Genomic DNA, 13,845 nt, shown 5'->3' on the forward strand with positions numbered 1-13,845 from the left:
CTGCGCTGCCTCGTCTCTCTCTCGCGTGCGTTCTGCAGCAAGTCACTTGGATAAGTCGTTGCTTGTGGAACTTGTTGACATTTGATGAGTTTGAGCGCGTGATGCGCGCTGTGAAAAAGTGTGTTGGAAACACAAATTCAAAAAAATTCAGCAAAGAGACGTGTGTGTGTGTGTGTGTGTTTTCCTTTGAAAATGTTTCCCCAGAAATACTTCGCTATTTAATGCCTTTTTCTTTACAAATTGTATTATCAGCATAACAATTCGAGTAAATGTGTAAAAGGTATGGCATGAATTTGCCATCCTTTTAGAACAATGTGCATTTATGTTAAAATTGTAACATAAATTATCAAGTTTAGTTATTTTTATTTCTTTATTGCAAAACGCTAAAACTGGCACCTTTTTGGAGAGAAACGTTTTTTTTAACCCATATCATGGTGTGTGATGCTGAACTATGTGTTTCTAATGGTGTTTGTATTTGCACTGTTCTAAACATTAATATTTTATGTGCAACAACAGCATATGCTGTCTCAGTGGCCTTACACATGATTTTAAATCTGTTTTTTCAAACTTTATGATTTAAATGGGGATGATTGTACTGAGAATAACTTTCATCTTTTCTTCAACTGAATACTGTTTCCGTGCTGTTTTGATGTATTTTAAAGAGTTGGCAGTCAAAATTAAAACTGCTGGATGATAGATACTCTTCATTCTTTATGACAAATAAGATAATGTGAATTACAGAATGTACAACGTTTTTAAAATGTATAAATTGCGGTGTACTCAATACTCATGAGTACTTTTAAATGCGCTACTCTTTTACTCTTACTCAAGTAGTTTTTTGGACAAGTACTTTTACTCTACTCACACTACAGTTTTTTGAAGGTAATGGTACTTTTACTTGAGTATATTATTTCAGTACTCTTTCCACCACTGCCAGTATCTCTTTTCATTTGTAATACAATGAGAACCACCAAAAACCAGTTGTGTTGAGAAACTCACATGATGAATCAAAGCTCATCACAAGCAGCTTTTTCATAAGATGAGGATGTAAATAAAAATATATAGAAGGTACACAGTGTCATTCACACAAACACTAAACACCATAATGGTAACACACAACACTAAAGTAACACAATAAATACATTTAACAATTAATTTAACATTGATTTAATAACATTAGATGTGACATAAAATCCTAATGTACATGATAAGAAAAGTAATAAATAAAACAAGTAATAAAGAAACAAGTAATAAATAAATAAATAAAATACTGTAGCATTTTTTGTCTTTTTTTTTTTTTTTTTGCAGCTACATCAACTTATTCTGCTAATCCTATTAATTGGAATAAAGTGTAACCTTATATTTTAATTTCATTGCCCATTTTTATTATTGTGTTTAATTTTATTGCCTTTATCCCTTTGTATGTCTCTACACTTTCTGCATTTGTAGCTCCTGTCACCAAGTCAAATTACTTGTGTGTGAACATATAGTACTTGGCAATAACGCTCATTGTGATGTTGATTCTGATATAATATTAGCATTAGGCAAACCCTCTTAACCCCGAGAACGAGATTTGATCCTGTGCTCTAAACTAGACAATAAAGTTTATTAATTTGAGTGCTTGGACTGTTTTGCTGATTTGTTCTCATCCCAGGTGAGAAATCCTGACAGGATTACAAAGGGTGCAATATGGTGCCCAATTCATTTCCATTGCGATGTTCTGATTGCAAATTTGGCTGAAAATAGCTTGTGGTAGGTGTAAAAATGATTACCTCCAAAGGCTGCAGATGTCCTGGCTGCTAACGCAGGTAGTAAGAAGAGAAGAAAATCCTAAAGGTGCAGAGCTGGAACTGGAACTGCACTGGATGGAGAGAAATCGAGAAGATGAGCTGCCATGGTGGTTACTACCGACTCCTACTAGTACTTGTAGGTTGTATATATTGGACAGAATCGGTTTTAATGAGATACTTTTGAAGCTGAAGGTCTGGAAGCTTTGGGTGGGGAGTTTGAGCTTTCAGAAGTGAGGTGTTTTGGCTTGAACTTCGCTCAGAGCTCATTTAAAGGTTTTAATAATAGACCAAACAATCTTGACTTGAAACCAGATTCAGATTCAAGTTCCAAAAAGGACATAAACGTTGTGTGAAATGAATCCATATGAATCGACTGATAGATTGAAAGATCAGTCTTTTGAATTAATTTTTGAAGCAACATGGTAACTTTGTTTGATGAACTGATCAAAATCCAAAATTAATTCTCCAATCAAACCACTTATCAACCTACGCATACACAGACTACACTAAATTTGGCGACATGCGCTAATATCAAATCTCATTGTTTCTCACTGGTCACATAACCAATTGTCATGTCATTTAAGGTGTATTGTCGCCATATTCAACATGTATACCTGCATTTATCAGTGTTTCATTCTTTGATACGGCTAGAGAATGACTTGGTTCCTCTACCGTGTGACACATTTCTTCAGCCACACAGCATTAAAAAGTCTGTGTAAACACAGCTTGTTATGATTTTATTGTATACCATATGGACCTGTTATATATTGTTTTTGTGATTGAGAGGTTAATAACATTATAGTAACAAATCACTCTTTAAGGCCACAATCTTCATTTAGTGGCTATGCAGCCAAAGGTTTGGGCTGTGAATTATTTTTCCCCTTTCATCCTGATTATTTAAAATGGATTAAGTTGCAAAGATCAAGGGCCTGTTTCTGTGTTATTATCTCTAGTGTCAAGTATGTAGGTGTCCATTTATAATCCAATCTTGCATTGTGTGCAAAATTGTCAGAAAGCAGATTAATCATTCTTTTTTCTACAATGCATCATGGCTTTGAACAGATCAGAGAGCTCTTTTTATCCCGAATGAGCTCAGTTTCCTTTGCTAAATATCAGTGAAACATATCAACACTACTTTTAATATTCAATCAAAGCTTTTAAGATAAACATCGAGGTTCACTAGGAGTATCTCATGGTGTCAGAGAAAAACTAAAGATTCCCATTTCAAAAAGGTTGCACATTCAAAAAAGGAACATAACCCTAGTCTTGTCTATCAAACAATAATGTTTCTTTGAAGCACGGGTTGGATTCCCTCTGCGTAACTGCTCTGAGGTAAATTTATTCTGGCTTTAATCAAATGGAAAGTGAAAGAACTTTGAATTGTCTCCTGCATCTTGCACACTTCTTCTTCGACTGACCCTTTTTTTTTCCTTCCCCAAATCACTTGGCTTAATTTGAAAATTAGCCTTTTTATTTCTCAGAGGCGCTTCTGGAGCAGATTTTTGACTTTCCCCTCTTTTTGTAAGCTGTCAGGGGTCCTTGATCTGAATATGCGCACTCGCCTAGCATCGCCATTGCTGTAGTGGCTAGTCACAATGTCAATTTAGATTGATACTAGTGAAGAAAATGTTATTAATAAGCTACACTGCATCAGTTCAAGGGGCTAATCATTATATTTTTTTTTGCTTGTGGGAAAGCTCACCTAGCATTCCTTCTCTCTCTCTTGGAAATGCAACAATATTCACTCACCTGGGAAGGTCAGCACTGAAGGACAGATGGATGATTGGAAGCAAAAATATTCTCGGTTAAAGCTGAGAGTAACAAAAATGGATAAATAAATCCTTGCACAACAGCAAATTGCTAAAAAAAAAAAATCTGGTGCAATGCACAAAAAAACTTTATTTCGTGACATAGTTAATACAGGCCTAACCCTTTTTACCCGTATTAACATTTTTTTTTGGTTGGTGATTGGATGACATTTCGATTGCAGTTGCAATAAAAGTCTGGTGTAAATGCACCAAAGATGCATCTTGATCCGAGCATGTGGTGATCAGGGACAAATCAGGGGACAGAACTAAATAAAATAAAATAAATAAATAAATAAAAAATAAAGGGAGTTTACACAACACCATTTTTAACTAAAAACAAGTTTTTTTTTTTATTATTATTTAATTTTTGATTGTGTTTTGGCCATTCGTTTAAATGACAAAAGTGTTCTGGAAGCCTGAAAATGCTAACTTTTGAAAATTTTTGAAAATGATACCGTTTTTGTCTCTGTGTAAACTATCATGCACATCACAAGTTCAGTCTATAGCTGCGTGGACTGTTTCTTTTACAAAGTGGCAGCACTAACTATTGGCCTGGCATGCATAATACAGCGTTTTTAGTCATTTTCACGGAACTGTGTGAATGGGGATCGTTTTTACAAAGTTGTCGTCTGTACACGAAACGCAAAGGAAAAACTTTTCTGTGTAATATGACACATTTTCATCTTTTTGTCACTTTTTTGGTAGCCTTGTTTTTGTTTTTTTTCTTTTTAATAATTCCCACATTTGTCATTTCCCGAAATAAATAAATAAGCAAATACATGAATACACACATAAGTAAACTAAAACAGAAAAATTAAAAATAATTACGTAACACACACACACAGACACAAAACCTTCCTGTAGACTACAATGGAAGAATTACAAATCTTATAATCTATTAATCTTCTATTAATTCGGACACACGAACATTTGATTTGAAATATAATTGAAACTACAGTATAACAAACTATTTATTAATTTGGACACAAGAACATTTGATTTGAAAAATCTTTGAATCTATGATATAACAAACTTAGTTACAATGCCATTGTTTAATAAAATAAATATAAAAATACATGATGTTATTTTAGTCTTGCGCTGTGCTGCAGGTTTTGCTTTTGATAAAAAAAAAGACTGGTTTAATGAAAAACATCACATAAATTATTACACATGACCACTTTTAGAATCTGTCATTTCCAAGAACTCACTCACATCTCTCTCTGCTTAATTTTATAGGCTGCTTTAAAACTTTATTTTCGAGTCTTTTCTTCATTTCTAATCTCTTTTGGAAACATTTACTGTGGGAATGTTTCTAAAATGGAGAATCACAATAGACCAAGCCCATTTTTCTCTCAAAGTGACGGTAAGCATTTTATAGTCAAAGTTTAAAATTCAGTAAATGATGTAGAATTTATAGTAAATGCAAAATGTTATATGTACAGTATGTGGTGTGCGCCGGGTAAGTGTGATTGGCTCTCTACCCGATCACACTGGAGCCCATTGGAATGCAAGGTGTAAAAGCTGTGCAGTTAAAGAATATCCAGATAATATCATGATACAAAACACATGTCAGTGCCAGATGGAAAGGGGCCCATATTCTGTTATTTGCATGAATATTTTGCTTATTTTCTTAAAAAGAATTTAAAAAATCAAATCAAATCATAATGAGGATCCTGTCTGGTAATTAAAGTGATGCAGTTTCAATGCTAAAAGCGGATCCTGCCATCTAGATTCTGCAGTATATGAATCAGCATTAAGCCTAGACATTGACATAATAGTGAGGGCACTGCCTCAGACACAGTTTAACAAAATAATGGAGATTTCATTGCTGATGTCCACGGGCAGCAGTCTGAAGGGCCTTTGTTTGCAGCTGCGCTCAGCTGGCTGGCCCAATCACTCGTGCTCTCGGGCCAACCTCCTGGTGACCTCCATTTGACAGCAGAGGCAGCCCCATTCTGGTCCCCTTGTGACCTCTCAACGTGAGCCTTTTACGTGATGGGCTAAACCATCTCTGTACAAGTTAATGTCTGTGTAGGGCTAGCTGGTTTTTCCTCATGCACGCTCAAAGAAATATCTGTCGCAAACTCTGTGATGTGGTCCACTGATTGATTTTTTCTGGAGCTGTCTGAAATGGTCTTTTAAAAAGAATCAGGCTCAGAGTTTGTATATAAAACACAAGCTAAATAGTTTTAGAAGATATTGTATTGTGTAGTTTCAGAGTTTTGTATTTAGAGCATATTAGTGGAATTTGAACAAACCCATAACCAACTTTTCTATGTGTTTGCATTGTAAAATTTAAGTGACTGAACTTACAATCAGAATATCACAGAGATGACATGGGGCAGTACGAAAACACTCAGAACTAGTGATGGATGCTTTCGACGCACTGCTTCATGAAGCTTTGTTTCACTTTCACTTACCCAGAACATTCTGGCAACCACCTAGCAATTGGCTTAAAACCAAAGCAATCCTGTCTATTTTCTAAATGTATGTGATAGATCTTATTGTGAACAGTTCATACATTTTTGACCTTGTAATGTTTAATCAAAATGCCACAACTGGATCTTCCGGTGACAACTTCCCTTGTGACTAGGGTGTCCGTACATGCCATTTTTATGGGACATGTCCTGGCCAGGATTTCTATATTGCCTAAAATATCCAGGTTTTGGCTGTTTTCCAGACCGATTAGTGTATGAAATCTGTGAGAGCTAGAGAGCAGATGGCTCCTTATGCTTTCGAATCACTCTTGCGGTACTTTTATGTCATACAACGATCGGTCTGCGCAGTGCTGCTTCAAGTCGAACGAACGAACGAATGAACGAACACAATCTAATCTGTACGTGTATTTGCATCACTTTGACTGTTCTCTGTAGATCTCACCTTCTAACACGCCACGATTGGTTGATTATGTACAATGCCTTGCACGTTATTGGTCAAGCTACTTTTCGATCACTACCATCATCAAGTATGAAAACAAGAAAACAAAGCCAAATATAGAAATCCTGACCAGGACGTGTCCCGTAAAAATGGCACGTATGGCCACCCTACTTGTGACGGATGCAGGACTCTTCAGTCATTTAGTCTGCTTAAGTCTTCCCCATTAGCTCATGTTCATCTGCCACCACTTTGAGTGTCACACCCACATCTCAACATCCAATTAACAACCGATGCAGTCCTGTCCTACATTTTTTTTTCTTTTCCGGTAATCTGTTACACTCAGATGTATGTCAAAATATGGAAGAAGAGATCTGTTGCTACTTCATCTTGTTAGATAGCATTACTGTTTGTTGCAGTCGGATCCTTTCATAATATTTATGAACTCTGAAATTAATTCATGAAGACCTTTCTTGACAGGTGATTGCATAATCGAGTGAACCAATGAAAGTGGCTGCAGGACGGGGTTTGTGCTTAACTGGTTTAGGAAAAACAATGATGCAAACCACCCAGAAAACTCTAGCAGCTACATAGAAACAGAAATAACGACAGTAACAACCTCATATCAATACCCTGACAAACCCAGAGCTCCCTAGCATTGCTCTCATGAAGCAACCACCTAGCAAAACCTACAACTCCCCAACAACATCATAGCAAAGTTCTAACAACCACTCAGAGCACATTATCAGCCATATATCAATGTCATAACAACCCAGAACATCTTAGCATGGTGTTGGATTTTGAATTGAGCCGATCATCAACTACCGACCAACCACCCATAACAATGACATAGCAATGACATAGCAATGTAGCAAAACATAACATAACGAAACATAGCAAATATTCAATATTGACTGTTTCTGCTCTATGACTTTAATGAAAACATTTCTAAAGAGATTCACACCAGAACTGTTGTGTCTCCGATCAACACTGTGGTGTTTCATTCCTAAATAATTCAGTGGGTTTTTTTTTGTTTTGTTTTTTATTGGGTAAGACAACAATTTAATGACCCTTTCATTAAGTCCCTTGATTTGTTCCTGAATGAATCAGCTGTTTTGAATGAATCATTGACTGAATGAATTAATGACTCACTCATTAAGACAGTGACTCTCTAACACCTACTGGTGGTTTTAGGTTCATATTTAAAAGTTCAATTAATTTTTTTCCAACATTTCATTTTTGCGTATTCAATTTATTCAATATTTAAAACATTCATCTCATAACATTATTTATGTAATTGTAAATGCAATGTTAATGCATTCATGGCATCTCTGAGCTGCATTAAGCAGTCTGTGTAAATATATCTAAATGCCACTTCAGATGCAGCTTCAGGGTTTTGTTGATGCTGATTTCGTTTGATTGATAACAACCCTGAAGTGTCTTATTATTCTAATTGTATTTATTGAATACATTTAAGAATTAAAATGAAAGAGTTTGTATACATTTAAAAATGTTAGAAAAGTTGCCCTTACAAAGGTAAAAAAAAAAAAATAATAAGTTTAAGGGGGCAAATATCGCGGAAGGAAGGAAGGAAGGTATGTAGGTAGTTAGGTAAGTAGGTAGGTCGGTAGGTCGCTCTGTCCTTTTTGGTGTTATTGAAATAGCCACCCTAAAGTACATAGCAAAACCCTGACACACCCAGAATAGGCTTTTTGAGCTCAGCAACTCACCACCTAGCAGCCACTTCCAACACATTAACAACTGCATAGCAACACCTGAACAATCACCCACAAGATGCTAGCATTGTGGCAAGTTTTGAATGGCCAAATAGCACTCACAATTCTGTTTTAAAAAACACAAAACTTGCATGCTGTATGTAAAACAGACTTTATGAAGGTACATGACTGACTCCATTCCTGTATTTAAATTTTTGTTAATACAATTCAGGGTGGCATTTGCTACTATATGTCACACCCTTGGAATGTACTATACGGGTATAAAAAGCACACAGATGTTTGCCAATGCATCAGTAATCAGGGGGTGATAGATAATTTTTATTTTTTTTGGTTTCACTTTATTTTGATGGTCCCTTTAACACATTCTGTTGACTATAAGTAACGTTGCACCTACATGTCTACTAACTCTCATTAGAGTATTAGTAGAGTATTAGTAGACTGTTAGGGTTAGAATAAGTTGACATGTACTTGCAAAGTTACTTATAGTCAGTAGAATGTCTGTTGGTAGACCATTACAATAAAGAGTTAGCAGATATAAGCAGACAGTCTACTAATACTCTAATGTGAGTTAAAAGACATGTAGGTGCAACATTATTTATTATCAACAGAATGTTCAAAAGGGACCATTAAAATAAAGTGTTACCTATTATCATTATCACTATTGTTATTATTGTTGTTATTATTATTATTATTATTATTATTTCCCCCCAAAATGTCTGTTTCTATTGTTTTTCTTTATACAGATCACTTGTGTATACATTTTCTATTTGGACTCTGTTGTAAGATATCAACATTAAAGAGAAAATTAGTCTATGTACATAAATCCACAACACAATAGACCTGTAAAAAAAAAAAAAAACCTTACTTAGATGACATCTAGAATTGGTGATCTGTTTATATATGATCAATATCAAGACTCAGTATATTTGCTTCATGTGCCATATGGTGTCTAGTGTTTGTAACCCCCCCTTATGCTCGTAGCACAATCCACCATCATGAAATGTCTCTAAATCAACATAATGAAGGTCTTTAAAATGTATGCAAACGTCTCACCATTACTTAGAATCTGACAAGAGAAGAGTTGATTTTAAAAAGACTAATCAAGAGCCCTGGTTTATCATATCGCTCTACTGCAGATAGCCCATGGTTGTGTAAAAAGGTATAATTACTGCCTTACAATTAAAGCCTGATAGTGTTTCCTCTCCTGTGAATGCAACCCTAAATACACACTTTGAAGTTATAATGATGGTTCCCATGAGTGAGGAAATTCTTTCCGGCTATTGCAATTACCGTTAGAACCTCCATGGATCATTGTTCTTTAGTGAAAGAGAGGAATCCAATGACAGCCCTCCATTACATCTCCAAGAGTTATGCTTTACTCAGTAATCATCAGCGCTCTTGACCCGGGGTTATTTTTGTATAAAAGCTTAATGCTAAGAAACTAAAAAAAGGGAACTTTTTTAATTACCCAACCAATAAATGGCTCATTAAAAAGTAATAATCAAAATAACATTGTCTGTTTTCCCTCTGCACATGAAAACATTGGTGTGTATGAAATTAGTCTTCTGCGTCTCAGTGTGGCTCCAGTGGACCTGAAGGTTTTGACTTACCAAATGAGGTTTCTTGAGTTAATTTGGCTATAGATACTGCAACCTTTCATTAGCTTCTGATTACACGTGGAAATGAGTGATTTACCAGCTAAAACATGTTCACTAGTAATGGAATGGATGGCCTACTGTGAGGAGTTGACTAAAACGCTTAAATGTTTCAAAATAATGAACATGACTGTGTTATAATAGCTGCTTTTCATTTGCTCATCAACATTAACACTTTTTCACCTGTGGCTTTTCTTATTTCGGCTGCGAAAGGTTACGTCAACTCTCTCTAGCACAACACCGTTAAAAGTAATAGCTGTTCCTCTACAAAATATTGGCTTGATTTATATATTATATTTCTAATGTAAAGGTTTAGCTGCTTTTATCGCTGTACCACTGGTCACTTTATATTGATGCAGATGTCAATTGCTTCTGCTGTAATAACAAAAACAGTGCCTACTGACATGAGCATTTATATAACCAAGTAAATGAAGCCCTCTCCAGTCTGCCAAAGTGGTCTGATTCTTAGACTAAATTAATGCATTTAGATATTCTGCTTCAGTGCTGGGGGAATACTGACTCCAGGCAACCTGCATTGCCTTAATATAAAACTGTACATATGGCAATGATGTTTCTAACATCAAACCTTTCTTTCCTGTCTCCTGATGTAAAAAAAAAAAAAAAAATTTTTTTTTTTGAAAATCTTGTTGGATTTTTTTTTTTTTTTTTTGAGTCGTCAAAATAGTGCTCAATTCATAAACACAAAACGAGCTGAACTGAACAAAGAATTCCCTTTCAAAAAGATTTACAGAATGAAAAATGATGCTGAAGACATAAGAACACTTTTAAATTGATTAAAACATATTCCCAAGAACATATGTTTTGTTTGAAACATTTTGGTTAGAGAGAGGATAAAAAGAAACACATGTATTTTTTAATAAGTTGCCAGGTTTTCAATTTAGATGTTAATGCATATGCAGCAACATCTGCTTAAATCAAAGTAATACTATATACATTTAAAATCATTACAATTTAAAATATATTCACTAAATTGCAATATTGGGATCAAAATTTAAATGATTGTCATCTTTGTGTTAAGGGAAAAATATTCAACTCAGTATTCAAAGAGAAGTGCATAGTAGAAATTACGCAGAATATGCCCGAATACAGAACATTTGCAGACTGCCTGCATACTTGCATTCTCTCTAGCCTTTCTCATGGAAAACAAACATAGATGTTAATGCATATGCAGCAAGGGGCAAAAATAGCAACATCTGCTTAAATCAAAGTAATACTATATACATTTAAAATCATTACAATTTAAAATATATTCACTAAATTGCAATATTGGGATCAAAATTTAAATGATTGTCATCTTTGTGTTAAGGGAAAAATATTCAACTCAGTATTCAAAGAGAAGTGCATAGTAGAAATGACGCAGAATATGCCCGAATACAGAACATTTGCAGACTGCCTGCATACTTGCATTCTCTCTAGCCTTTCTCATGGAAAACAAACAAAGAAACAAAACTTTCTTTCACTATTGCTTTGTTAAGCCACAAACCATTTTCCTCCCATTGGCCATTTTTCTGCTATTCCACAGTCATTACTTGTGATTTACAGTTGATGTTTCAGGAACCTTAGTGCACACGTGCAAAAATTACATAATTCAGGTTGGATACTTCTGAAGCTGCACACACCAGACATTCAGCTGTGTTTGGGACCTAATGCATGAATGGGAATGGAAACGGATAGCTTTCTCCAGGTATTATATAAACGTCCTGGCTGTAGAATAATTTCACTTGATTTAAAGGAACACTCCACTATTTTTGAAAATAGCTGTACACAAAGGAACATATTAAAGTTTTTATGTTTTCTCTAAATAAAAGTGACATCTACCAGTCGTAAGATTTGCGTTTTCCTTGCATTTTATTTTTAACAACATCAGTGTTCCACAGCATTTCTATGAACAACAAAAAATGTTGTGTCATTTAAATCTACCAATCAATATAAATTCAATTTGAATACAATTAATGGGATTCTGTGATGTTTCATGCTGCATTCGAAAACTTCAAAACGAATCCAAACGCACCAAACATATCATAAAAGTAGCCAAAACAACTGGCAGTTCTCCAAGTTATACAATAGATTTGTTTAATGAATGGACCAAACTTTAAACTTTGATTACTTCACTGATAATCCTCTCTATGGAGAAGCGATCGGCACAAAAGAATCGCTTATAAGTAAAATAGTAAAAGTAAAATATGCACTCTCACTACCAGTTGCTAAATGAACAGGCTGCTGCACGCAGTTTTTTTTCAACGGAGAATCAGTTGCCTTATTGGTTAAAATCCCCAAAATGTTTACTTAAATATTAAATTAAGAAATTACATTAAAATTCTAAGTAATCACTATTGTAATCTAAAATACATTTCGGGTGTAACTGTAATTTGATTACCACCTATTTAAAATGTAATTATAATGAAATACAGTTACTCATATTTTGTATTTTAAATACGTAACGCCGTTACATGTATTTCGTTACTCCCCAGCCCGGTCAACAGATCATAGCTGATCCATGGTCCAAATGGACCAGGCCCCACAGTTCGGCACACGTTATTCGTGGATTAGTTGCAAAGTGTAACCATCATAGAATGATGCACATGTTTCTAAGTCTTGCCAGTTTAAACATTCAAAGGATTTTAAACCATTCAAACCCAGGAAGAGGCGTAAGAGAACTCAATTTGGTTTTTGAACGTAAACAGAAAGAAATCAGACGTGTATCATTATATTGGATCTGTGCATTTAGTAGCCTATAAATACCTGCTGCTGTCTATGTTATTAATGTTAATCAAACAACAAAACACAGCTTTAACAAAGATTAATCTGTATTTAATTTACACATTGAACACTATAAAATGTTATGTTACTTTACATAATTACATTTCTCTACCTGAATACTACTGTTAGGCCTTATTTTATTTCTAATTTGTGTATTTGTTTTTATTTAATCACTGACTGTTCACTTGTGAATGTTTAATAATGTTTAATTAATAATGTTTGAACTATTAGTTCAGTAGTTTTTGTTATTTCGGCTAGTAGCTCTAAATAAAAGTGACATCTACCAGTCGTAAGATTTGCGTTTTCCTTGCATTTTATTTTTAACAACATCAGTGTTCCACAGCATTTCTATGAACAACAAAAAATGTTGTGTCATTTAAATCTACCAATCAATATAAATTCAATTTGAATACAATTAATGGGATTCTGTGATGTTTCATGCTGCATTCGAAAACTTCAAAACGAATCCAAACGCACCAAACATATCATAAAAGTAGCCAAAACAACTGGCAGTTCTCAGTTATACAATAGATTTGTTTAATGAATGGACCAAACTTTAAGTGATTACTTCACTGATAATCCTCTCTATGGAGAAGCGATCGGCACATAAGAATTGCGGAGTCAAAATTGACAGGGCTCGTTTCCCAAAGCAACTACGGTCGCAAGTAACTTAATGTCGTTATAGTTCAGTGTAATTTACCAAACACAGTTCGCTAACTATGCTTTTGGGAAACACACCCCAGATCTATCCAGTTTAATGAGAACCATTCACACTGGTTTCGTTAAACAAAATAAATTATTCATTTAAAAGATCGAATCAAAAGAATCATCTGTTCACGAATCGGATCATGAACTCGTATTAATGCGCCAAAGATAATCTATTGTTGAACATTTCGAATGAATAAAGACTTCAAGTTCATCTGTAAAGCACACAAAGCTATCGTTTGACTGCTTTTATTTCATGCATGATTCGTATGGATCTGTTAACTGAATGCAAAGTGTGAATTCTAGGAGAATTCGTTGTCATTTTTCAATTAAATTCTTAGAAATATTAAACGTAATGATAACCATTCAACACTCAAAATATGAGAAAATAGAAAAACGAGTTACTGGATAAAATTTTTCAAAGATCAAGAACAACTTCCCTCAAGATGCTTTTTCAGATAGACGTTGAATCCTTCGATGCTGATAGAAGTTTTGT

Source organism: Sinocyclocheilus rhinocerous, unplaced genomic scaffold (assembly GCF_001515625.1).
Source record: "Sinocyclocheilus rhinocerous isolate Xijiao unplaced genomic scaffold, SAMN03320098_v1.1 scaffold460, whole genome shotgun sequence".
Taxonomy (NCBI): Eukaryota; Metazoa; Chordata; class Actinopteri; order Cypriniformes; family Cyprinidae; genus Sinocyclocheilus; species Sinocyclocheilus rhinocerous.